Raw genomic sequence first — 25,306 nt, 5'->3', positions numbered from 1 at the left:
CCCAGCCCAAACAAATGCCCATCTCCTAGTCCCACAGGTTCTCCTTCTTTCCTTTGGGATTCCTGCTTCTTTCTGCATGGGGACACAGATTTTGCTATTGAAAGCTCCTTTAATGTTGGTCTTCAATGGAAGGAACCCTACACAGAAAGCAAATAAATGTGTTTTTTCCTATTCTGTTTTTTGGAACTTTTATTGAATTTCAAACTTACAAAAGAAAAGGGCAATAGAACCAGGAAGTCTCTCATACCCTTGAGCTAGATACCCTCAGTTGTTTACATTAGGGTAGGTTGTTATTGATCATATTCCTAAAAGCACACAGAAGAAGCACTAACGAGGTATGATTTCTTCTCTACGCTGAAATCCCATGACTTCTCTGCACTTTTCAGACTTTAAAATTTTGTCTTGTATTTTTGTACTTATGTAGTTAGCTGTGACTCCTGGAGACCCTATGAATGAGTGATGTCTACAGTGTCCTGTCCTCAACAGCTCTGCTCAGCTCCTCTAGGCTCCTGCATATGGCTTCTTTTATGGAGTCAATCCATCTCATATTTGGTCTTCATCTTCTCCTGCTTCCTTCTGTTTTTCGAAGCATTATTGTCTTTTTCAAAGAACCCTGCCTTCTCATGATGAAGCAGTATTTAATATTGTATCCATTGAAACATCTAGTGCAGTGCTATAGTGAGAACCTTAACAAGTGGTCATATGCGATTTTCTTACTAAGATTTTTCTTACTTAGTCGAGTTTCTCCCAATTAGCCATTTCTCATGTGTCCCTGTGTGCCAGGCTGCAAAAATAAGTGTGCAGAGGAAAGGGTCATTGGTGCTACTTTCCTCCTATGTTCTTTGTGGCAGCTGGGGTGATAGCCTGCAGATAGCTAGGAGCACTGTCCTTTACTTTGCCAGTGTTTTAAAAAACAGCTTTATTAAGATACAATTCCCTCCCTGGCTGGTGTAGCTCAGTGGATTGAGCACGGGCTGGGAACCAAAGTGTCCCAGGTTCGATTCCCAGCCAGGGTACATGTCTGGGTTTCAGGCCATAACCCCCAGCAACCACACATTGATGTTTCTCTCTCTCTATCTTCCTCTCTAAAAATAAATAAAATCTTTAAAAAAAAAAAAAAAGATACAATTCCCTTACCATATAAATTCAACCATTGAAATTGTACAGCACAATGGCTTTCGATGTACTTATTAATTTTTAAAAATTGCGGTAAAATATATATGACATAAAATTTACTATTTTAGGCTAAGCAGAATGTGTGCTTGATCTTTGGGATGCTGAGGGAAATGAATAGACTTTGGAGTGACTGTGGCAGTTAAAAAAATGCCTTCATTTTTTGGACCTGCATATTTTGTTGATTTGGAATGGGGTTGTTTCCTTGAGTTTCAAATGTAAGACTGCCACAGCCACATCATAATATTCAGTGGCAAAACTTTGTTTGTTACTGTCATTTTCATTCCTTTCCATGTAGAATCAGAATAAGGTATTTCAAACATCAAAAAATTACTACTTTAACATTTATTTATTTACTTATTTTTATACATTTTTAAAAATATCTCCCAGAGGCATGCTTTTTAAAAATATTATTGTTTATGTTGGTACAATTGTCCCAGATTTTCCCCCTTTGACCCCCTCCACCCAGCTTGCCCTCCACTCCCATAGTCCTCACACCATTGTCCATGTCCATGAGTCCTTCATGTATGTTCTTTGACTAGTCTCTTCAGCTTCTTTCAATCAGTCCCCAACTCTCCCCTCCCCTCTTACAGCTGTCAATCTATTCCATGTTTCTATGCCTCTGGTTCTATTTTGCTAATTAGATTCCAATTACAACTGAGCTCATATGGTATTTGTCTTTCACTGGCTGGCTTATTTCACTTAGCATGATAGTCTCCAGTTCCAACCATGCTGTCACAAAAGGTAAGAATTCATTCTTTCTTACTGCTGTGTAGTATTCCGTTGTATAAATGTACCACAGTTTTTTGATCCACTCATTCATCAATAGGCACCTAGGCTGTTTCTAAATCTTGGCTATTGTGAATAGCGTTGCTGTGAACATGTAGGTGTATAAATTCTTTTGAAATGGTATTTTGGGATTCTTAGGGTGTATTCCCAGCAGAGGAATTGCTGGGTCAAAAGGCAGTTCCATTTTTAATTTTTTGAGGAAGTCCTATACTGTTTTCCACAGTGGCTGCACCAGTCTACATTCCCACTAATAGTACACTAGGGTTTCCTTTTCTCCACAACTTCTTCAGCACTTGTTGTTTGTAGATTTATTGACAATAGCCATTCTCACAGGTGTGAGTGATGTTTCATTGTGGTTTTAATTTATATTTCTTTGATGATTAATGACATTGAATATCTTTTTATATGTCTATTGGCCATCTGTATGTGCTCTTTGGAAAAGAGTTTATTCAGGTCCTCTGTCTATTTTTAAATTGGATTGTTTTTTGGGTGCTAAATTGTATGAGTTTTTTATTAATTTAGGATATTAATTTTTATTGAATATGTAACGGGCAGATATCTTCTTCCATTAAGTAGGTTGTGTTTTCATTTTATTGATGGTTTCCTTTGCTATCAAAACTTTTTAGTTTGATGTAGTTCCATTTGTTTATTTTCTTAAATTTTTTATCCTAAGCTAAGGATAATTTTTTTTCATTGCTTTTAGAGAGAGAGGATGGGAGAGAGAGAAGCATCAATGTGAGAGAGAAGCATTGATCAGTTGCCTCCCATGTGTACCCGGACTGAGATTTGCATGTGTTGGGACTGGCATCCAAACTCACAACCTACGCATGTGCCTGGACAGGGAATGAACTAGCAGCCCTTTGGATATGGGTGGATGCCTAACCAACTGAGCCACACTGGCCATGGCTGTTTATTTTTTTCTTTTGTTTCCCTGGCCCAAGAAGATAAATCAGAAAAATATTGGTAAGAGAAATGTCAGAGATTTTGTTGCCTATATTTTCTTCTTGAAGTTTTATGGTTTCCAGTCTTACATTTAAGTCCTTATTCCATTTGAGTTTTTTTGTTGTATGTGGTGTAGGAAAGTGGTCCAGTTTCATTGTTTTCATTATCTGTCCTAATTTTTCCAACAGCATTTATTGAATGGACTGTCTTTACCCCATTGTATGTTCTTGCTTCCTTTGTCTAATATTACCCATAGAGATGTATGTTTATTTCTGGGCTCTCTCTTCTATTCCATTGTTATATATGTCTGCTTTTCTGCAATAATATTCTGTTTTGATTACTGCAGCCTTGTAGTATAGTTTGATATCAGGTAGCATAATACATCCAACTTTGTTCTTTCTCAAGAGTGCTGTGGCTGTTATCACATCTTTTGTGGTTCCATATAAATTTTTGGATTATTTGTTTTAGTTCTCTGATAGACACCATTGGTATTTTGATAGGAATTGCATTAAATTTTTAGATTGCTTAGGGTAGTATGGACAGTTTTAATGATGTTAATTCTTCCAGAAGGACCTCAAAAACCCAGAATTCTCTTTTGGAGGGTGGGCTCCTTCTGGTATAGGCTTTCTCTGCTAGGTAAGTGTTCTAGGAACCCATCTGTATCAACATATCAGCTGGCGTTATTGTGAGAGGCTATATTTGGCTTCAGTGATTTTTTTTTGAAGACTCTTTCAGTGTATTTGCCCATTTCATGATGGGTGATTTACGAGTACACCTGCTCACACCTAGCTGAGTGTTCAGCAGTTTTTGATGAAAAATGGCATGATCCCCATGCCCTACCCTCAATATGTACCTGATCTTACCCCGAGTGACTCTTTTTTGTTTCCCCAGATGAAAAAAATCCTCAAAGGGAAATGTTTTGCCAAGTGGAAGAGGTGAAACAAAAAATGCCAGAAGCACTGAAAGGCATCAGAATCGATGAGTTCAAAAACTGTTTTGAGCAGTGAAAAAATGTCTCAATAGGTATATTGCATCAAGTGGGGAGTTCTTTGAAGCTGACTGAATTTTAAACGTGTAAGAATAAATATACAATTTTTTATAAATAAATTTGTTTTTTGCCCCCCCATTGTATTCTTTCATTTATTTGTATCTTCTTTAGTTTCTTTGCTGTCTTATAATTTTCTGAGTACAGGTCTTTTACCTCCTTAGTTAAATTTATTTCTAGGTATTTTTCTATGATGAAATTGTAAATGGGATTGTTATCTTAGTTTTTCTTCTGATAGTTCATTATTGGTATATAAAAATGCAACTAATTTCTGGGTATCTCTTTTGTATCCTGCAACTTTACTGAATTCACTTATCAGTTTCTGTTTTTTTGTGGAATCTTTAAGGTTCTCTATATACAGTATCATGTCATCTGTAAATAATGACAGTTTTACTTCTTCCTTTCCAATGTAGATGCCTTTTATTTCTCTTCTTGTCTGATTGCTGTGGCTAGAACTTCCAGCAATATGTTGAATAAGGGTGGTGAAAGTGGACATCCTACCTTGTTCCTGATGTTAAGGGAAATACACTTAGTGTTTCCTGTTGAGCATGATGCTGGCAGTGGGTTTGTCATACATGGCCTTTATTATGTTGAGGTATGTTCTCTGTATTCCCACTTTGCTGAGAGTTTTTATCATAAATGGGTGCTCCGTTTGTCAAATGCTTTTCTCTTTCTATTGATACAATCGTGTTTTTTTTTTATCCTCACATGAGGATATGTTTATTGATTTGAGAGAGAGAGAGGGGGAGGTAGAGAGAGAAACATTGATGTGAGAGAGAAACATCAATCAGTTGCCTCCTGTATGTGCCTAGACTGGGACAGAGCTCGCAACCTAGGTATGTGCCCTGACCGGGAATCAAACCCATAACCTTTTGGTGTATGGGACAACATTCCAACCATCGGAGCTACCAAGCCAGGGCTGATCATGTGGTTTTTATTCTTCATTTTGTTTATGTGATGTATCACATTAATTGATTTGTGGATATTATACCAACTTTTCATGCCAGAAATAAATCCAACTTGGTCATGGTATATGATCTTTTTAATGTATTGCTGAATTTGGTTTGCTAATATTTTGTTGAGGATTTTAAAGCATGTATGTTCATCTGGGATATTGGCCTCTTTTTTTTTTTCTTTGTGGTGTTGAAATCAGGATAATGCTGATCTTGTAAATAATCTTGGGAGTCTTCTCTGCTCTTGAATTTTTTGGAATAGTTTGGGAAGGATAGGTGTTAGTTCTTGTTTGAATAGTTTGGTAAAATTCACCTGTGAAGCCATCTGGTCCAGGGCTTTTGTTTGTTGGGAGTCTTTTGATTACTGCTTCAATTTTGTTAGTTGTAATCACTCTGTTCCGACTTTGTTTTCTCTTGATTGAATTTTAGAAGATTGTATGTTTCTAGGAATTTATCCATTTCTTCCAGATGGTCCAATTTGTTGGCATATAGTTGTTCACAATATTTTCTTATAGCTCTTTTGTATTTCTGTGGTGTCAGTTGTTTTATTTTATTTATATTTGGGTCCTTTCTCTTTTCTTCTTGATGAGCCTGGTTAAAGATTTATCTGTCTTGTTTATCTTTTGAAAAAGCAGTTCTTTGTTTCATTGATCTTTTGTATTACTTTTATAGATTCTATTTTGTTATTATCCACTCTGATATTTATTATTTCTTATTTCATTTATTATTTCTTTATTATTTCTTATTATGTTTTGGGCTTTGTTTATTGTACTTTTTCTAGTCTTATATGTATATGGTTAGATTGCTTATTTAATATTTTTTTGTTTCTTGAGATGGGCCTGTAATGCTGTGAATTTCTTAAGAACATCTTAAGACTGTTTATGCTGAGTTCCAAAGATTTTGGGTTGCTGTGTTTTCATTTCATGTCTCATGGTATCTATTTTTTCTACCTTGATCTTGTTGTTAACCCTATTCATGTGTTTTTTTTTCCTTGTAATAGATTTCTAAGTTTGTACCTCTGTGGTCAGAGAAGATGCTTATATGATTTCAGTCTCCTAAAATGTATTGAGACTTTTTTTGTTTTCTAACATGTAGTTTATCCTGGATAACATTCCATGTGAACTTGAAAAGAGTATGTATTCTGCTGCTTTGGGGTGAATTGCTCTGAAAATATCACTTAAATCTATCTGGTCTGGTGTGCCATTTAAGGCAACTCTTCCTTTGTTGATTTTTTGTCTGGAAGATCTATCCCTTGATGTCAATGGGGTGTTAAAATTCCCTACTGTGAGTGTATTGCTCTCAATCTCTCCCTTTGTGTCCATCCAGATTTGCTTTATATATATATATATATATATATATATATATATATATATTTAGATGCTCTGTGTTGGGTGCATAAATGTTTACAAGTGTTACATATTCTTGTTGACTTTTTTATTGTTATGTAATGTCCTTCATTATTGTAACCTTTGTTTTAGTCTTTTCTGTCAAAGTATTGCTGGCCCATTTTCTTTTTTGTTCCATTTGCATGAAGTATTTTTTCCATCCCTTTACTGTCTGTGTATATCTTTTATTCTGAGGTGGATCTCTTGTAGACAGCATATATATGGGTCCTGTTTTTTTTTCATTCAGCTATCCTATATCTTTTGATTGGAGCATTTAAATCATTTAGATTTACACTATGATTGGTACATATTTATTGCCATTTTATTCTTTATAACTGTGCTTCTCTTTGTCTTTCTTTCTTTCTTAAAGACATCCCTTTAACATTTCTTGTAATACTGGTTTGGTGGTAACAAACTCCTTTTGATTTTTTAAAAATTTGTGTGTGTGTGTGTGTGTGTGTGTGTGTGTAGAAAGCCTTTTATTTATCCTTCAATTTTAAATGATAGTCTGCCTAGGCAAAATAGTCTGGATTTTAGGTCCTTGGTTTCCATCACTTTAAGTATTTTGTGCCAGTTTCTCCTGGCCTGGAATGTTTGTTTTGCTTTGTTATGAGAAATCTAGTGACAGTCTTATGGGAGCTCCCTTGTAGGTAACTGTCTGTATTGCTGCTTTTAAGATTTTTGTCTTTAATTTTGGCATTTCGGTCATGATAGGTCTTGATGTGGGCCTCTTTGGCTTTATCTTGTTTGGGATCTCTGTGTTTCCTTTGGGATCTCTGTGTTTCCTGGTCTTGTGTGACTATTTTTTTTCACCAAGTTAAGAAATTTTACAGTAATTATTTTTTCAAATAAATTCTCAGTCCTTTGCTTGGTCTCTTCTTCTGGTATCCCTGTGGTACAGATATTCTTAGGCTTGATGTTGTCCCAGAGGTCCTTTAAATTGTTCTCATTTTTTAAATACATTTTTCTTTTTTCCTGCTTTGATTGGGTGTTTTCTGCTACCTTGTGTTCTAAATCACTGATTTGATCCTCTGCTTCATTCAACCTGCTACTGATTCCTCCTAGTATATTTTTCATTTCAGATATTTTATTCTTCATTTCTGACTGTTCTTTCTTATGGTTTTCTTTGTCCTGTTTTATGTTTACTGTCCTGTTCATGTTCTCACTGAGTTCACCCTTTCTTCCCCTAAATCCCATTGAGAATCCTTATAACCATTGCTTTGAACTCTGTATCTTGTAATTTGCTTGCCTTTATTTCATTTCAGTTCTTTTGGGGAGTATTTCTCCTGTTCTTTCATTTGGGACATGTTTTTTTATTTCCCCATTTGGCTGCCTCTCTGTATTCGTCTCTGTGTATAGGTAGATCTGCTATGGCTCCCAGTCTTGGTATGGTGACCTTATACAGTGTCTTGTGGGTCTCAGTGGCACATTCCCCCTTATCACCTGAGGTAGGTATTCCAGGAATATCTCTTGAGTGTGTTTTGTGATCCCTTTTGTAGTAGTTGAGTCTTCATTACTGTTGGCCCATCCATGGGTGGGGTTGATTCTCAGACTGGCTGACTATTAGGATGGACCTCAGCTACTGTGTATATGCTACTGTGTGGGGGCTGACTTCACGAAGAGGAACTTGCTTCAGTAGGGTCTAGCACCTGCTGAGATCTCCCTTGGAGTGTGCTACTTGTGGAACTAATTGGGTTGTTCTGTGGTATGGTCTGAATCTTGGCACAGGGTGTGCTGGTTCTGGGGCCTCTTGGATGTACTCTGGTGCAGGTCACTGTCAGACACTGCTTGTGACCAGCCCTGGGCTACCTTTTTGTAGCTACACAGTGATCCGTAGTTTGTTGCTGCCTCTCATTGTCCTGGGTGTGCATAGGAGGGACCAAGCTGCACACCAAGGCTGACTTCCAGCAGCACCTATTTCATGCACAGGTCAGCAAACGGTTAAGACATCCCAGCTCTGCCTGGCAAGTTCATGTTAGGCTCAGTTACTGAAATAGCCTCTGGTGGTACATGAGTTTTGTGAGGTTGATTCTTAGTGGGTCCCCCTATAGGAATGAGTGGTATTCACCTGATTGATAACATATTTAAACTAGGCACCAGTACTGGGTCTGAGTCCACTCAGAAAAGTCTCAGGTACACCAAGGACAGCTGCCACCTCCCAGGTGCCATGTGGAGCTTTTTGGTGGGGTAGAGTCTCAGGGAATCATCAGGGTGAGGCCACTAAAATTCATTAGGCCCAAACAGACCATGGTTTGGCCATGTGAAGGGAGGGCTCTGTGCAGGAATGGTATGCTTATAGGGCAGTGAGGGAGACATGGTCCCACCCTAGAGCCACACAACTCAATCACTCCTGGATTCTATCTGGACCTGATAGGTCCTAAAGGACCTATCAGAACCTTCTAAAGAACCTTCCAAGAGAGTGCGCTGAGGGCCCCTATCAGCTGACCTCCCTGCAGAGCATGAGCTCTGCAGGGCAGAGCTACAGGGCATTAGGAGGATGGGGCTAGTGGATCTCCTGTGGGGTTGTGTGTGGCACCTGAGGAGGTGGGTGAGGCAGTATGTGGAATGGCCCTGCCCCAGAACCATACAACTCAGTCTCTGGTTCTCCTGAGTTTGCCGTCAAGAGGCTACCAAGAAAGTTTACACCTTGGGCCCAGAAAACTAACTCCCTGTGTCAGCAGGGCAACGGTGAATGGGGAAAGTAGGGCTTGTGAAAGCTGATGTGGTATGAAATAGAGTGATCAACCTAGGAAAGATGGCATCTGTGGGTGGTGTGGGAGAGGGTCTCAGCATAGGGACCTGGCTGTTGCCTCTTCAGCCGTCTCCTGGGAGCCATACAACCCAGTCTGTCCTTGGACTGTAGTCCACTCTGATTCACCCTCCCTCTGCAGGAGGCCACTGTGAGTGGCTGCAAATGAGATTTTGTGCCTGGCTTTTTAAGAGGGTCCCTGGGTTTCTAGCAGACTCCTGATTCTCATTCATGATCAGAATTCCTGTTGCTTTTCACAGCCAGGCGTTATATGGGCTCCTCTTCCCAGTTGTCATGCTCCAGGCTAGAGAGTCCAGATGGGGTTGAGCCCCATGTTCCTCAGGTTGGATCCCCACAGCCGAGATATCCCTCCCAGTTTTCCCAGTTTTCCATACATGGGTCATCCCCTTTTACATCTTCACCCTTCCTACCAGTCTCAATATGGCTCCTTCTGTAAATCCTTAGTTCTAAGACTTTCGTTCAGCTAGTGTTCAGTGGTTATGCAGGTTGATCATCTTACGATTTGGTTGTAATTCCAATTGGACCTGGGTAGGGGTGAATGTAACTTGTACCTACTCCACCACCATCTTAGATCTCCTCAACATTTTTTATTTTTTAAAATTGTAAAATACATAAAATATAAATTTACTATTTTAGACCATTTTTAAGTGTACAGTTCAGTGGCATGAAGTACACTCCACATTGTTGTGCTACCGTCACCACCATTTATTTATGAAACTCTTTTCGTCCTGCAAAACTGAAACTCTCTACCTATTAAACAATAACTTACCACTCACCCCAGCCCCTGGTAACTCCTGTTCTACTTTCTGTCTCTATGAATTTCACTTTTTTTAGTACCTCATATAGCTGAAATAGTACAGTGTTTGTCCTTTTGTGACTGGCTTATTTCATTCAGCATAATGTCTTAAGGTTGATCCATGTTGTAGCCTGTGTCACAATTTTCTTCCTCCTTCTTTAAGGCTGAATAGTATTTCATTTCACCTCTCATTTATCCATTTATCTGTTGGACACTTGGATTGTTTCCACCTTTTAGCTACTATGAAAAATGCTGCTGTGGACATTGGTGTACAAATATCAAGTCCTCTGCTTTCGGTTCTTTTGGGTATATACCCACAAGTAGAATTGCTGCATCATGGGTAATAATGTTTTTAATTTTTTGAGGATATTTAAATGATGTTGATTATACAATTCAGTAGCATTGATTACATTCACAGTGTTTGTGCAACCATCACTTATTTTTATCCAGATCTTTTTTACACTCCAAACACAAACCATGTACCCATTAAATAACTCCTCATTCCTCCTCTCTTGCCCCTGATAACCTGTCCTTCTACTTTCTTCTTTTATGAATTTGTCTATTCTAGGTAGCTCCTTGAAAGTGGAATCAGACATACATGTTCATCCTTCTTCATTTCTGGCTTTTATTACTTAGCTTGAGGTTTGCAAGTTTCATTCATATGGTGGCACATGGTCGGAGAATTTTTTTATGGCTGAGTTAGAATTCATTGTATTTATATGTGGCTTTAAAAAAATCCACTCATCTGTCAATGGAAAACTTGGGTTGTTTTACCTTTCGGCTTTTGTGAATAATGCTTTAATGAATACTGATATACAAATATCTATTTGCGTTCTGGCTTTCAGTTTCTTTGGGTATATACCTAGGAGGAGAATTGTTCCTCCTCTCTCTTGATACATTCTCTGTGTAAGTAACAGAATCAGTTAAGCCACTGCACTCTCAGTAGTGGAGTCATAGGCCATTCATTCTTATGTTTATGCAAGAAACTTTTCATAATAGAGGCTTTCTGTATAAAAAAAGATGGGAAACATTCTCTCCCCTACTTCATGTCTACATGAAGTTGTAACTGTTTTAGTTTCTTGGTCTCTAAAAGGGTATATGGAAACTTATTTTCTGAGTTGGAAAGGTAAAAGGGGAGAGGGCACCACATAATTCTGAGATACCATCTTTATATTTTCTTTGTGGGATATTGGTTTTAAAAATGGCTCATATTAGAGGCAATCTCAGATGAAAGGTAGTTTGAGTGTTTCTCTTTATCATTTAGCCTCATCCCTTAACTTCAGGATGGTGGTGTCTTGAATTGCACTTACTCTATGGGGTAAATACTGGTGTAGTTAGGAATCTCCTAGCAGAGAAGAGAGAACCTAAGTAGCAAGGGTGAAAAGAGGAGCAGGTTTCATCAAACCTCCGGTGCTTTATGCCTGGGGCAAAACAATAGTAATAAGAGAAAAGTGATGTTATTTTGCGCCTGTGTTTCTTTTGCACTTGTCTTCAAACCCAGTTCAACAAACCAGTAAACAAGAAAAGCCCAGTTTTTAGGTTTGTCACAGTTAGGAACTTCACTGTATTGTGTAGACTTGTGTAGTTCCTCTAGTTATTCTATAAAACCAGTTTTCTCATGATTTGTATTATTTATGCTATTGTGAGCTAAGTGTCTGTGTCTTGTTTTTTAAAAGAGATTTTATGTATTTATTTTTAGAGAGAGGGAAAGGGAAGGAGAGAGAGAGGGAGAGAAATACGATGTGAGGGAGAAACATTAATTGATTGCCTTTCATATGTGCTTCAACTGGGGGAGCGCACACACAACTCAAGCATGTGACCTGATCAAGAATCAAATTGGTGACCTTTTCTTTGTGGGACAATGTGCAGTCAACTGAGTTACACTTAATGGCTAAGCTGTCTTGGCCTAGATCTCTAGGTAATAGTGGGCTATGTCGGCCTGCCTTCTTTCAATTTTCAGCTAGGACAGAAGTACATCACATTAGAATCTCACAGAATGGAGAGTCACATTTCTATGTTGTGTAATATGTTTCTACAATTACTACAGTCACATTTCTATGTTGTGTAATATGTTTCTACAATTACTACAGAACGGAGGCTGCTTTTTTTCTAGGTGAGGGCAGTTATATTTATAATTTTTTGTATCTATTGGGGTATGTAAATAGACCTGGATAACCCCTGTGAACTACATTTCAGAGCAAGCCACAAGAAGAGTTGCATCCTTAGACATATGGCAAAGCATCACAACATCTTTTATGGTAGAAAGGAGAAAGGAGGTGAAAATGAGTAATATAGAAATCCCTTGAACCTGTCACCAAAGCCCCCTTTCTCTGACTTCCTAGTGAGCTAAGGCAGCCCAGCCTAGGCTCTTCTGCTGCTGCTTCTCTGCTAGACCTTTCCTTGTTTCAGTGTCCCCCGCTTAATAAATGTATCCTCATAGTTAGGGTGGGGTGGGGGAGAAATTCGCCCCAGATTTTCACTTAGGTTTCTCCATGATTTCCGTTTTCTTGTTTAATGTGTTTGGGCAGATAATCTTTGAGAGGTGTTTAAACTATACTCAGCCCTATCGGTTATGTGTGTTTCCAATGTGGAATTAACCTTGTTCCCAAAACTGCCTGCTGTTTTCTTGGGTGTAGGAAGGAGAGTGAGTGGAAATGGAGGCTATGGGGTGCTTTGTTCCCTTTGCTAATAACCCTCTGAGTCTGTGCTATGTGACGGGCCCAGGCTGCATGTTGTACATTTGTCACTGGGGAGCAGGTAACAGCCTCAGTTATAGTAACTGAGCCTGACTCCAGGCAGTGGAAGGAAGCAGAATCCTCCAGTGTTTACTGAAACTGAAACCATGTTTTTATTTCTTTATTCCTTTGTACAGCTATCTGACTTAGAGAGGCTTTTGTTTGTCTCAGTAAATTCTTACCATTGACCTTAAATAAAACTAGGTGTCCTTCTTGATGTAAGTTTCTTATAGAAAGAATATCTTTGAAAACAATTTAATTTAATGTAATTACATTAAATTTGAATAATTACATTTGTATTTTTGGTTTTTTTCTTAAAAGCATGTGTGGTATTTTGGAAACATGTATCAGAGTTGCTAAGGTTTTTCCCTCTTTTTGACATACGTGATTTGTGTGGGATTATATTACTCATTGCTGCAGTTTTGAACGTATGAGTGACAAAATTATCTTCTTAGTTCTCCTGCAAATTTAGTAAGATTGTTAATTTTCACTTTTCCTCGTTTAACAAAGTCCTACTTATCTATGTAGTTTAAGTTATAATCAACATATTTCTTGCCTCATTTCAATAGACAAAGATAGTAGAAAAGGCAACAGTGGAAGCTGGGAGAGGCATTAGTGGTGATGTCAGTAGTAATTCACTGTGGGGAGAGGTCATTGCTCAGAGGTGGTATTTTTAGGGCTATTTAGCAACAGGGCTCCCTGTGACAACTGAGAAACAGGGTGCTTGGAAGTAGTCTTATTGAAGGGTAATGGGAAAGACTTCATCCCACCATATAATCCTTAGTGACACCTGAAAAATTTACCATTAGTAATTCATTCATATGTATTAAGCAAAGCCGTCTTCCTGTGGTCTCCTTTTATTAAGTATATATTACTGGGAGCAATAATGTCTTAACTCACTGATATCTTAGTACAAATTAGTTTTTGTGTGAGATTTTATAATTAAATTTCTATTAGATAACTGACCTCTGAGATAAGATGAAAAATAGAGGGGTACAAAGAACACAAAGTTGGAGAGCAACTTCATAAGCTTTCTAGTTCGGCCTTGGTTGATGGCCAGGTTGGCAGTATGATTGGGAACTTCACTATCAGGGCAGCTGCTTCTGGCCAGAATAGACCAGCAATGATCCAGAACACCTCTTCTTTATCACTGATTTTGTACTCTAACACGACATGATGAAAGATGATGCGGATAATATAACTGGCTTAAGCTTTGCACATGGTAGGCATTGAATTATGAAGCCTCTTTAAAATAACATAATATTAGTGGTTATCAATAACTAATAATATACTTTGCTCTCTTAAAGGCTTTAGAATGAAAGGCAAAGTTCTCTTGGGTAAAAATATTGCAACAGAACCTGCTGTCTTTCTTCCTTGGCGATTGTGCAAGGGGGTGACTAGAGAAATTGATACTTGGAAATATTTTAGGAGAGTAGAATATTTTTTTGATTATTACTCTTTCAAGGAATCTGGGGAGATGGAGAGTAAGCTGTGTACTGGCCCCTGATTAACATGAGAATTTTCCATTCTACTTCATGCCCAGGTAGTAAGTGGTAGGTAAGGGAAGGAGGTCCCTGAGGAGGAGGGGATTCTGGCACACTGCTTTGTTGGGTACACTACACCAGGCAGGTCCCTCAGTGTTCACTCATGAGCTGTGAAGTGTTGGATTTATGCCTGTCACCTTCGTTCTGCTGGTGTCCAAGCATTTCCATGGAGAAAATGCACATGCAAGGATGCCAAGAACTAATGATTTACGATTATTAAGGATGCTTTGAATCTTTAAACAGGAATGATACCTTGGCTGAATATCAGTTTGGCTTCTGTTGCTCCTTGAGTTTCTTCTCTATTTTCAGAAAGCCAACTTGTATCTTTTCCTATGAGCTATTTCCTGTGGTTCTTGTGTTTTTGTGGGCAAATTTATTATGAGGGAAGTTTAGCAGATTGTGAGTTACAACTTCTTTTTAGCCACTAGAGGGTGAAACATGTTCTTATATTTCTAGACTGAAACATAATTTTTATTTGATGATTTTTGAGAGGGTTTATGTACTTTGTGGATTGTGTTTAATAAGTAGGACTCTTTTTTTGTCTGTGGACTGAGAAAATTGCAGCTAAAAATGATGAATGTGATGATGGTGAAAGACACAGTTCTATAGTTAGATCAGGTCCACTATAGATTGTCTTCATCATTCACATTGTGCTTTTTTGATTTGTTCCATATCTATTAGTGAATGACTTGTATGCCATTCTGATAACTCTAAGGCCTGGGTATTAAACCCCCCCCACATTTTTCTTGTTTGGGTGGTATTTTCTTGGGCACGAAAGCTACAGGCTTCAGGTTCCTGTTAGGAGGTAGAAGTGAAGGGGGAGGATGAAAAGTCTGTAGGCCCTGGGCCCCAAACCCTGGGTAAGATGTATGTCCTTAGGCTCTGTCTTCAGGGATTTTGAGAAGGTTGCAGATGTGGTGTGCATGAATAGTATGGAAATCAGTGAATTAAAAAGCAATAATTGAACTTTGGACCCCAGGGAGTTAGGGGGAAAGGTTATCCTGGAAGAGTCTACAATTTTAATCACCACCTCCCTGTTAGTGAAGTGTTGATCTGGCTAATAAGCAAAGAGAATCTGGGTCAGGTTTCCCTTCAGTCTTTCAAGTTCATTCTTTCCCCTGGTGTTTCAGGTGACAGTAGAGGAGGCTATAAGTCACACAGAAGGCAGTAGCCCTCATACCCACTCTTGCTGGATGGAGGGATCCTGGCATACATGGGCAAGGGGGCCTACTGTGAGAATCGGTGGTGGAGAAAGAAGTCTGCTTTTCCATTCTTTTTACATCCACTTTGGAGAATGAGCTTATTGTGCTTGGCTTTACCTGCTGATAACTGTGTCTGAAAAATTTTGACCTTTGCTTTTGAGAGTCAGACACTTGTATCAAGGGGGAAACTGGACATTTGGGGCGGTCATGTCTAGGAAGTGACTCTAATTTAGAACCAAAGGCACCTAAGTGAGTTGTGGCTGCTCCAGGTTATAGGTGAACAGTTTATGGGACTTGTTTGTCAGAGTGTCTGGAACATAGTGCTTATGAAATGTTTATTGAATGGACAAGAGAATAAGTGAGTCATTAAAGGTTGGACTGTTTGTTGTTGATTCATGTTCTTGCTTTCATATGTTTCTACTGGCGTATTATCCCGAAGGGAACTGTTTTGTTTACTCTTCTCCTGTGGTCTTGAAATACAGGATGAGCTGTAGGTACTGGATTATAATTAAAGCATTACTAAGTTTATCTTCTGCTTTTTGATACACATAAACTACCCATTCCATGTGTGTTCCAACTTTTGATGTTTTTACTTGCTGTCTCCTGTTTGAAATTTTAGACATGATCCAACATGTAATCAGGTGTCATCTTACATTCTGAAACCTACATATCTTCTATAAACTTTGAAAGTTTCATAAGTTATTTTAAATATATTTATATATTGGACTAAAATTTTTTTTGGTCTATACCATAATTGCTGCTTGTATTTTTAGGTATGATGAAGTTGTTGGCCTAAGAGAGTGCCTACAACATTGATGACCTTGAAAGATTAATAATTTCCTAATGAAATGAAGTTTTATGTGTTAGAAATCATTATCTGGCCATATAGTATGTGTCATGCCGTCAAACATTTATCTGTTACATCAGTAGCCTTTAACTGACCCCCTTGAATCAGATCTCTCTTTTTCTAGTATGTGCTTACTCCACGGCTACAGCAAGCTTCTGGAGATCTGAGTTGGCCAAGCCGCTCTGATGAGCAGGGGCTCTGATGAGAAGCTTTCAACATCACTTGTTACTTTCACTTAGCCAGATATTCTGAGGTTGGAAGGTGATGAGGCAGGTATGGTGTGTGAGTTTGGAGATATTGTAAACATGTTCAGATGAACTCAGTGTTACTGTTTATGAAGTTTTGCTTTACACTTTGGCTACACTTAAGATTCTTAAGTAATAAGTAAATTGAATAAGAATAACCATTGATTACATTGTCAGCTGAAACCAGGGAACAGTGTTTCACTGAAGTTCATATAATGTCAAAACATTAACTATTCCGTTTCATTCCATTCTGAACCACATAATTTATCAGCTGATATCTGTAGCAAAACTAAATTCCAGTGATTCCAGATTTCACTTTTTAGTATTGATATCTTTACAAAGTGGGAGGTTATCAGATACTGTCTTTCAGAGTGGGGTGAGCCAGATTATACTTGCTTTTCATTATAAGTGCTCTGATTATATTTATATTTTTAGATATGTACATATGTTACTTTGATAAACACAAAATACTCAATATTAAAAATTCCTCCTTATCTTCTCTTCCAGAGTAGGTACCAGATAGTAGCAGAGTGGTGAACTTTTAAGCAATGGGAGTGAGGACTGAATTAGGGGAAGCCTAGAGTCCTGGTCATCCGTAGGCTGTCTTCAGGTTTGCTTTCTCTAAACCCACTTTGGTGAAATCTTGCCAGAGCTTTGAAACGAAACAAGCAAACACACACAGAAACAAAACAATAAACCAAGAAATGGCACAATGGTGAATCATTTTTAATCCCATTTGAACATTTTCCAGAACCTTGGAGCACAATGGAATTTTTTATCAGTGGGTACTGACACTGAACACCAGTGTGGGATTGAGGCTTTTGCCGCCATTGTGGTTCCTGGTGTGCCTGCTGACTAGGACCTTGCCAGGCTGATATTTATATCAGAGCCAATTATTTGACTAGTAGGAGATCTGCTATTGAGGAACATAATAGGGAAAGCAAGAAATGAGCTGGGCAAGGAAAAGGAGGGGACAGCAAAATGCTGAGTTTGTGTCCAGGGACACTTCGTTGAAAGGCTGTTGCTTAAGGTTGGTGCTTCTTACGATGACAAGTTTGACTGTGGAGTTCATGTTTAATTTTGTGTTTACTTGTAAACACCCCAGGAGTGAAAGACAGTGGCACAAAGAAAGATATTCTTAGGCCAAATAAGTTTAAAAACTGAAAAAGAGCCTCTAATTCTTGTGTAATTTTAGAGCCTTGATAGTGATAGAAATGCTCGTTGGAAACCTGAGTGGTTGTGTGGCCAGGCCACTGTCCAGCCCGCACTGAAGTGCGGTGTCTCTCCCGACTAGGGAGATCTGGGATCTGTGCAGTCATTCATCTTAAGGTGGTCCCATTGGGAAGACTGTTTTCTGAGGAAATAAAAAATTTACAATAATTTTGTGTAAATAGGCCATGCTTTACTTCCAGAGTCAACTGGAATTTATTTTGTTATAACTTATTATCTTGTGAAATTTTAGCATTGAGAAAAGTTAAGTGATAGGCTTGGTTCATATGAGTCCAAAAATTGCACAGATTTCAGTTGCTCTTTGGCATTGTTTTAAATAAATATTTTACCTATTAATTATTAGGGACACAAGAGATTAAACTTTGATTCATCCAACATTTGCTCTTTCTTCACATTCAGCCTACGGGAGAGAAAATTTCAGGTGGATTTTCACTTGAGGTGAAACCTAAATAGGAGCCTTTAAGAAGCATTCGGAGCAACATTTCGTAGCATCAACACAGGTGTGAAGCTAAGTGTGATATTTCTGGGCATATTTTTAGGAGAGCAGGAGGTCAGGACTTGGATATAAGAATGAAAATGAAGTAAATTGTGGATTTAGGCAGAGACAGATATTGGTATCGAAGTTTATACTCTGAATAAAACTGATTTTCAGGGTGTTTATGAAATATACCTCATGTATTTATTTACTTTTTAAGATAAAAATTTATTTTTATTTTATTGTTGTTCAAGTACAGTTGTCTGCATTTCCCCCTCCACTCCTCCCCTACCCTAGCCATCATCACTTCCCTCTCCTGATCCCACCCCTGTTGGTTTTGTCCATGTGGTCCTTTATAGTTGTTCCTGAAAACCCTTCTCCCCTTCCCTCCATTATCCCCTCCCAACTTCCCTGTGGTTACTGTCAACTTGTTCTTAATTTCAATGTCTCTGGTTATATTTTGCTTGCTTGTTTGTTTTGTTGATTAGGTTCTACTTAAAGGTGAGATCATATGGTATTTGCCTTTCACCGCCTGGTTTATTCACTTAGCATAGTGCTCTCCATTTCCATCCATGCTGTCACAAAGGGTTGGGGCTCTTTCTTTCTTTCTGTTATATAGAGTTCCAATGTGTAACTGTACCTTAGTTTTTTGATCCATTCATTTATTGATGGGCATTTAGATAGGTTGCTTCCAGCACTTGGCTATTGTAAATTTGCTGCTATGAATATTAGGGTGCATAGGTTCTTATGGATTGGTGCTTCAGGGTTCTTAGGGCATAATCCCAGCAGTGCAATTTGTCAAATCAAAAAGCAGTTCCATTTCTAGTTTTTTGAGGAAATTCCATACTGTTTTCCACAGTGGTTGGACCAGTCTACATTCCCACCAGCAGGGCACTAGGGTTGTCTTTTCTCCACATCCTCTCCACCACTTGTTGTTTGTTGCTTTGTTTCTGATGGCCATTCTGACTGGTGTGAAGTGGTATCTCATTGTGGTTTTAATTTGCATTTCTCTGATGGCTAGTGATGCTGAGCATCCTTTCATATGTCTCTGGGCCATCTGTATGTCCTTGGAGAAGTGTCTGTTCAGGTCTTTTGCCCATTTTTTAATTGGGTGGTTTGTGTCCGGGGGTGGAATTATGTGAGTTCTTTGTGTATTTTGGAGATGAAAATCTCTTGTGCGAGGTATCCTTGGCAAATATGTTTTCCCATATAGTTGGTTTTCTTTTCATTTTGATACTGTTTTCTTTAGCTGTGCAGAAACTTTTTATTTTGATGAGATCCCATTTGTTTATTCTTTCCTTTATGTCCCTTGCTCTAGGGGATATATTGGTGAAAATATTGCTGCATGGAATATCTGAGGTTTTATTTATTTATTTTTAGAGAAAGGGTGGCAGAAAGAGAGTGAAAGAAACATCAATGTGTGGCTGCCTCTCATGTGCCCCCAGCTGGGAATCTGGCCTGCAACCCAGGCATGTGCCCTGGTTGGAAATCCAACCTAAGACCCTTTGGTTCTCAGGCCTACACTCAATCCACTCAGCCACACCAGCCAGGGCCTACACTCAATGTATTTAACACAGTAGTGATTCACAGTGGCTCTTTAGGACCACCCCCTTCTTGGGCTTTTGACTTTCTTGTCAGGTATTTCTCTCTCAGTAACCAGGCAAGTTCTGTAGGGTGTTTGCTGCTAAGACAGGTCCCGAAAGTTGGGCAGCCCTTTAATTGCTTTTTTCCAGAATAGAGCTAAGGGAGTTAGCACTTTGAATGTAAAATCCTTCCTTCTTTTGAAACCTCAAACCAACATACTACTTCCTCTCTTAACCTCCATTGTGGAGCCTTTAGTTGTGTAATGTGTGTGGCCCCAAGGTCAGGATCCTCCTACTCAGATCCAGTGGGCGTCATTCCAGCAAACCTGTTGGTGAATATTCCACCTCCCATTTTCCATAGAGAACACAAGGTGGGAGCTGTCATTCAGCTTGGTTCTGCCGAGTCTGGGGTAGCTGGTGTTGGACCAGGAGCTTCTGCTTTCTGTTTTTGCTTTAGATACTTCCTGATTGTCTTGTATTGACAGACACCTTAAAAAAAAATGCTGATTAGTAAAGTAAGACGTCTCTTGCAGAAGGTCTATCCACCTTGGTTGGTGGTGGAGGGGCGGCGGGCCTAGAATTAGGGTGGAAGTTTACCCTCTTTTTTTCTCAGTGTGATAAAAATCCCATCCTGTCCCTGAAAAACATATAGAGAAATGAAGTAACACATACCTGTGTGATGTAAGCAGCTGCATGTATAATCAGGTAATAGTTCTGTTCTTTACTGCTACTCTGTGGTTTTAAAAACTGTATTGTAGTGGGGAAAATGATTGCTCTTGTCTTCAACCCCTTGTCAGTATGGAAATGATTACCAAGGGAGTCAAAATATGTGTCTTTTAAGATAACTCAGTTGTTCCTTGTTTTAAGCTTTTGGATTTCCAAATTCTGGTTTTTTTTTTTTTTTTTTTTTGTGGCAAAACGTGCACTTTTATAAAGCACCAGTGAGTAGTGTATTCTGTATTAATTTAAATAAAGAAGTAGGAATCAATTCTGGTTTTCAGAAATAATGGCCTATCATTTCTTTGCAGTTGCCACCAGATTGCCATCCTGGAGTGCTGTGGGTTTGGCTGGGGCGCTCAGCCAGGTGCGGGGACATTTGTTGGCTCCAGAGGTGAAACAACCTCAGCTATAGGAAGCATCTGCTTCTGCAGAAAACCTCAGGATAAGTAAGCATTTATTGATGCCCTACTGTATACCAGGCAGCCTGCATACTGCTAAGGAAACAAACATAACTATCCACTGCCTGTGGCTGAGTCACTCACGGGGTGTCTGTTTGTTGAGGTCAGTCATTCCACCAGAAATAATTGCAAGAGGACGGCCGTTGTTTCTCTTAGTATCTGTGTTTAAGATCAACTTGATCTTTAAAACCCAGGCAGTGAACAGTCAAGAGTTGGCCCTGATTGTCTTACTTGTGAATGAATGTTCAGCAATGTTGCTGGAGCAGTTGAACATGCTTTGTGACCAACAAGCCATGACTGAACCTCCCTGAGCTATTGTTAGCAGATTACTTATAGCAAAGTTAATGTGTCATATAAAAGAACTACATTTGGGTCAGTAATTACATGTTTACATGTAATACTACAGTAATTACATGTAAAATGATAAGTGCTCATGTTCATTCAACAAACATTTACTAGAGGCCTCTGGTTGCAGGTGGTGTTGGAGGGGTAGTCACACCAGTGTTGTCCCAGCGATAACTGCCAGATAACAGAGGCTGGTGGGGGACAGGGAGTGAGCAAACACCAGAGTTTGATATGTGGTGTGACCTTGGAGGGCTTAAGAGAAGAGCTTGAGTTGAGTGTGGGGCTATGGACAAGATGTTTCTTATAAAAAGTCAGTTCTCCATTATTACTACTGCCTACCTGAAGCCCCTAGTTCCTCTGGGGTGTCTCGCAGCTTCCCTTCCTAACCCTATAAGACCCTATCTTATCAATGTAAGGTGAGGTTCATGGGGTATGAAAGCACGCTTAATGGCTAAAAATCTGCTTGCTTGTGCTATTTTAAAATAATTGGATGTATAAACATGTGTGTTTGGTGCTGGTGAACTTTGAGTTAACAGCTCAGCCTGCAGTGAAGAGATAAACTATCTAGGGGCCAGTAACATAGAGGCCATCTTTAATATAACAATACAAATCTTTAATTCCACAGAAATGAAATGTCTAACAATGTAACACACTTGGGGAGTAGTAAGTCATTGGTGTTAACATATTTCCAGTCCGAATTTAAACATGTTTCCAGGTTGCTTCCTTGTTTGACAGGGAATCTAGAAGTCTGCAAGCATCACTCTGCCCAGTAGGACAAGGGCTGGGTGGTGAAGAGAGGTGGCTGTGGGACAGAAGGAAGAGACTGGACAGCCCAGTAAAAACTTAAACACATTTTTTGGATGGAAGACATGGAGGAATAGGAAAAAGACCTCATTTAGTGGATTCAGGGGTGTGACATGCTGCTCCACCATATCTTGGTGCATGATCTCAAGCAAGTTAACTTTTGTTGCATCAGGGCCTGTTTGTAGAACAGAGCTAATACCTACCTTGTAGTTTGTTAGGATTATTGGCTACAACTGAAATAAATGTGCCTGACTGTAGGCTCATTTTCCTGACCAGGAAATCTTTTAAACTCTCTCGTATTAATATTGTTCTCTGTATTTGTTTCCTAGGGCTGCTATAACAAATTATTCCAAACTGAGTGGCTTAAAATACCTTGTTCTTTCATAGTTATGGAAGCCAGAGTCTGAAATGTGGCAGGGCTCTACTTCTTCTGTAGGCACCTCCAACTTCTGGTAGCTCTAGATGTCCTTGGCATGTATCACTCCAATCTCTGCCTCTGTCTTCACATGATTTTCTTCTCTGGGTCTGTGTCTTCTCTTCTTCTATCTCTTCTAAGATCACTTGTCATTGGACTTAGGGTCTATCTCAGTAATCCAGGATGATTTGATTGCTAGATACTTCATTATATATGCAAAGACCCTTTTTCACAGGTTTTGGAGGTTGGGACATGAACATATTCAATATCATTTGAGGGGGTACCATTGAACTCACTATACTCCATCTGTATCCTGATGACAAGAAAGTATAGCAGAGTCACCCCGTGGTGTGCATTAGGTGTCCAACTCAAATGATGCTTTATTTGAACTATATCAAAATACATTCTTATCTTATTGTAGATCATTTAAAATGTTGAGAAGAGTATCAAGAAACCAGGAAAAAAATGTATCTGCCTACCAGTACATATCCTCTCTAGCAGAATAGGAGAGAGTAGCTTATTTTCTCCTTCTGTCCTGCTTAAACATCTTCATGCCTCCTTGTACTCCTTTCAAGGATGCTCTAGCCAGGGGTGTCCAACCTTTTGGCACCTCTGGGCCACACTGGAAGAGGAGTTGTCTTGGGCCAAACATAAAATACATTGCAACATGTAATCACAAAAAAAAATCACATAATGTTTTAAGAAAATGTATAATTTTGTATTGGGCTGCAGGTTGGACACCTGCTAGATGCTCAGTCCTTCCTGTTATAGGCTGAACTGTGTCCCTTCCATTCATATTTTGAAATCTTAACCAGTACATCAGGTTGTGATGGTAGTCAGAGACTGGGTCTTAAAAAAAGTAACTGAGTTAAAATGAGATCATTGGAGTGGGCCCTAATCTAATATGACTGATATCTTTATAAGAAGAGATCAGATCTCAGACACACACAGAGGAAAGACCATGTGGAAACACAGGGAGAAGATGGCTATCTGTATGCTGAGGAGAGAGGCCTCAGAAGAAACCATCCCTGCCAACACCTTGATCTCTAGAATTGTGAGACAATATATTTCTGTTGTGTAAGCCACTCAGTCTGTGGTACTTTGTTATTGGCAGCCTGAGCAGACTAATATATCCCCCACACCCAGTAACCCCAAAGCTACTTGATAGCTCTTAGACTCCTTGGGACAAAGGGTTCTGCAGGGCCCACCTTGGTTGTGAGTAGAATTCCTAGGAACAGGAAAACCAACTCTTCAAACTTTTGTGTGGACTGTGAAACGAGTTTTTTTTTTAATTGTCGTTCAAGTACAGTTGTCTCCATTTTCATCCCACCCATCCCCACCTCCCACCCTCGAGCCCACCCTCTTTGGCTTTGTCCATGTGTCCTTCATACATGTTACTTGATGGCCCCCCCATTATCCCCTATTATCCCTCTCCCCTCTGGTTAGTGTCAGATTGTTCTTTATTTGAATGTCTCTGGTTGTATTTTGCTTGCTTGTTTTCATTCTAGTTTGCTTTAAAGTAATAAACCCATCTTTTGTTACATCACTGACTTAGGGAAGATCATCTCATGCAGGGATGATTTGGAGTAGCTAGGCAAGAAAGGGTTGGTCAGTACATTCTAAATATTATGAGTTGTGTCCTTCCTCCTTTCCTCCCCATCCCTAACCTCCTCACCTCCTATTGTCATTGGGCTCCTTTAGGAGAGGCACAGATCTTCCCTCTGTTGTCTCTAGTCTGGAGCAGAATAAGAGCTGTCCATAAATGTTTGGTGAATGGGTACTTGAATTCTGGGGATACATGAATAATTTATGCTGCCACCAACTCTCTGGTCCAATATTTGGATTGAATTTTGAAGTAGAATGCTCTGTTTACACAATCACTGTACATATTTGCCTGAAATGTATATATTTCTGATGATGATATCTTTGGTTTCTCAGAGAGTCAGTGTCAGTTTTTTTCTGTTTCCACTCAGGTCTCAGCAATACTTGTAGATGTCCCTCCTGTTGAGTGCGATATAAAAAGAACTGTATTGTGATAGTTGGCATTTATGGAATACTTACTATGTTAGAGGTAGGTACTATTACTGTCCCCCTTTAACAGATGGGAAAACTGAGTAGAGAGGTTAAGTAACTTGTTTAGTAAGCAGTGGAGCTAGAACTCCTTAAACCAGGACTGTCTGACTCCAGTTTCCCTTTGGATTTTGAGCACCCATTCAGTATTATTTTCCCCCCAAATAAAACTCCCATAAGGCAGTCCATACAGATATTTATAATTAAAGTAATAGAATGGTACTTGGCCTCCTTGATGGTGTTGCTGTACTGATAACTGAGCAAATATGGAAAAGGAGCAAGAGTCTGTTACCAAGAATGGGCTAGTCTTCCCTTCTTGTGTAGAAAAGTTCTCTGCTAGACAGAGACCTTTATGGGATTGAATTCTTCGCTATATTCCTCTACCAAGTATAATGCTTGTTGAAAGAGTGGCATAATTTTGTAGACAATAGCCATTATTCTTTATTATTAGTAATACTCAATTAAAGTATTACATGCATGTTTTTCTACCAAGCTTTCTTCTTGGGAACATTTTCCCACAGTTTCATTTGAGGATGGGGTTTTAGTCTATTTGGTAGTTAAAAGTAAAACAATTCCCAAGTGTTAAAAAATAAAAAGCATTCTTTCTTCCCATGAGTCATGGTTGACAATAGTGTCATTTAAAAGTTGGGTTGTAGAGCCATTTTAACACCCATAAATTATAGGGTTTATTTTGTGAGCTGGAATGTTAAGACTTTTAAGATCCTGTCTTATTTATGGGCACTTATTAACATTATTATGTGTACAAAACAATATTTTTTC

At 39.0% G+C, this 25,306-nt stretch overlaps 1 protein-coding gene across 6 annotated transcripts in view; it reads left to right on the top strand.

Annotated features, from left to right (window-relative positions):
- DOCK9 (dedicator of cytokinesis 9) overlaps positions 1-25,306 on the top strand; it is a 340,452-nt gene that overhangs the window by 24,505 nt on the left and 290,641 nt on the right. Inside the window, exon 1 of one of the 6 annotated variants that reach the window (XM_036011408.1) lies at positions 20,325-20,880. The exons of the other annotated variants lie outside the window; for them this stretch is intronic. The gene's annotated coding sequence lies outside the window, so the exon portion shown is untranslated. Of the gene's footprint in view, positions 1-20,324; positions 20,881-25,306 lie in introns of those variants that run through there. 6 annotated transcript variants of the gene reach the window in all.

This window comes from Phyllostomus discolor, chromosome 11, assembly GCF_004126475.2.
Source record: "Phyllostomus discolor isolate MPI-MPIP mPhyDis1 chromosome 11, mPhyDis1.pri.v3, whole genome shotgun sequence".
In the NCBI taxonomy this organism is placed as follows: Eukaryota; Metazoa; Chordata; class Mammalia; order Chiroptera; family Phyllostomidae; genus Phyllostomus; species Phyllostomus discolor.
The sequence above is the reverse complement of the archived record's forward strand: the minus strand, read 5'-3'. Positions and strand labels throughout refer to the sequence as shown.